The 2072-nt window shown below is 37.0% G+C and overlaps 1 non-coding gene across 1 annotated transcript; it reads left to right on the forward strand.

Moving 5' to 3' along the window:
• The first annotated feature begins 1585 nt into the window (after positions 1–1585).
• LOC136327653 (U1 spliceosomal RNA) lies at positions 1586–1747 on the forward strand. Its single transcript, XR_010729831.1, has one exon. It is a non-coding gene; the product is annotated as a U1 spliceosomal RNA (small nuclear RNA).
• Positions 1748–2072: the final 325 nt, after the last annotated feature.

Consider the following 2072-nt stretch of genomic DNA (forward strand, 5'->3'; position numbering starts at 1 on the left):
CATTACTGGGAAACACTGCATTTGAAATTAAGTTGCTATCATACAGGACCATGTGATTAAATCACATTTACTTTGCATTTCATTTTATCTCTGGTTGGACTTTTCTTCCTTGGGCTTCTAATTCAGAATCAATGTAAAGGTGTTTAGATCCAAACATGCTCCCAGCAAATGATGAGGATTTTTAACTGATCTATTAATGGCGGAGATATAGGAAACTAGAGATTAGGAAGCGGGGATGCTGATTTTCAATAATCCCCAGATTTAAAGGATTTTCCTTCATTTACCAAGGACAAGCTCATCATATAGACATGTGGGCAAGCTTATAACTCTATCCCTGATGGTCACTGTTGAAGGGAAAAAAAATTGAAATAACCTTTTAGCTAAGTAGTAAGTAAATTTTGCTTGCAGTTGATAATAAAAAAGGACTTTGGCATCTAGCCTCTGTTTTATTATGTTTAAAGAAGTGCTGATTCATCTGTGTTTTGGTCAAGGTCTCATGTGATGCTGAATCTTCATCCTATAAAATTGTCTTTTTTATTGTTGTTGCACAATTTGGTTAGATGTCAGTGTGTAACTGTATGTCTATCATATATATGATATTACCATAGCACCAAACAATGATAAGACATGGAAGAATACAAAATGTACATCTGTGTAAGAACAGCTTAAAATATTAGTTTCTTTTATATATTTATTAATAAGTATTGATTAATTAGTTATTCACCTTTGAGTTTGGCCAGTGGAATTATTTGGAATGGTGGTTTCAGGGCTAATGAGTTTTACATTATTTACTAGTAAGCATGCTAGAGGTGGAATACTAATAATATAACCTCCAGGTAGCAAATGCTTGCCCATATGCTAGGCATTGTATAATACAAAGGGCTGCACATGGATTGTTTCATTATAGTAAGTATTCTTACAACATCTCTATGACCTAGATATTATAATTCCCATTTCCCACATGAGAATGCTGAGGCTCAGTTAGTTGGCCAAGGTCACATAGCTAGTACATTCAGAGCCAATACTAAAAACTGTGTGATTCAAGAGCTCATGCTGTGGGCTGCTCACTATGCTGTTTTTCATGGCCTGTATAGAATTCAGGGATTTTCTGCAATGGAGGATCTGAGGCCTATAAAAGTTAAATGAGTTAGTGAAGGTCCCCTGGTTAGTGGCGGATTTGGGCCTATGGCTCAGATCTCCTGGGTCCATGTCCTTTTTGTTCAGATTGAAACAGAAGAATTGAGCTGTGGAGGCATCCACATCTTTCTCTTTATGAATGTGCTAACCATGGAGTTGTCCTTTTTCATCTTGACTTTCTTCTCTTATGTTGGTTGGCCAGCAAATACTGTTGCCAACAGTATTAAACACTATTTTGCCACAGTGTCTTCCTATGAGCCAGAGGTCCATAGAATGGTTATGAGTCAGGCTCTGCAGTCAGATTCCAGCTGGGTTCAAATCTCAGCTCTGTCATTTGCCTGATGGGGGATTTTGAGCAAATTAACTAATCTCTCTGTGCTTCAATTTTTTCATCTGTTAAATGAGGACAATCATTATTAGATTGTTTTGAGAATTAAAAGTATATAGAATACTTACCTGGCAGGGGAAATGCCATGGTCACGAAGGTGGTTTTCTCAGGGCAAGGCCTATCTATTGCACTCCAGATGTGCTGAACCCTGCAATTTCCCCAAATGTGGGAAACTCGACTGTGTAATTTGTGATTGTGGGGGACTGTGTTTATGCTCCTCGCCCTACACACACACAAAGAAAAGAAAAAAGAAAGAGAAAAAAAGAGGGAAAAAAAGCATATGGAGAGAAGCCAGGCCATGCACAGTAAGCTTAGCTCTTGTTCCTAATCCTCCCATTAAAAACAAAACATCTTTGTGTTTTGATCGAAGAAATTTTCAGTAGTTGATTGATATTGTTTTGTTCTGAAGCCTAGGATATTCTTTCAGCCTGTAAGCCTCTTGTTTTATGACTTTTTAATTCCTGTTGTTTGGATATTTTGTGAATGTGTTTGTAAGTATGTTTTAAAATATGTGACTAAATGAAAATAAAGCAGGATCGTGAACTCT

Source organism: Saccopteryx bilineata, chromosome 2, assembly GCF_036850765.1.
Source record: "Saccopteryx bilineata isolate mSacBil1 chromosome 2, mSacBil1_pri_phased_curated, whole genome shotgun sequence".
In the NCBI taxonomy this organism is placed as follows: domain Eukaryota; kingdom Metazoa; phylum Chordata; class Mammalia; order Chiroptera; family Emballonuridae; genus Saccopteryx; species Saccopteryx bilineata.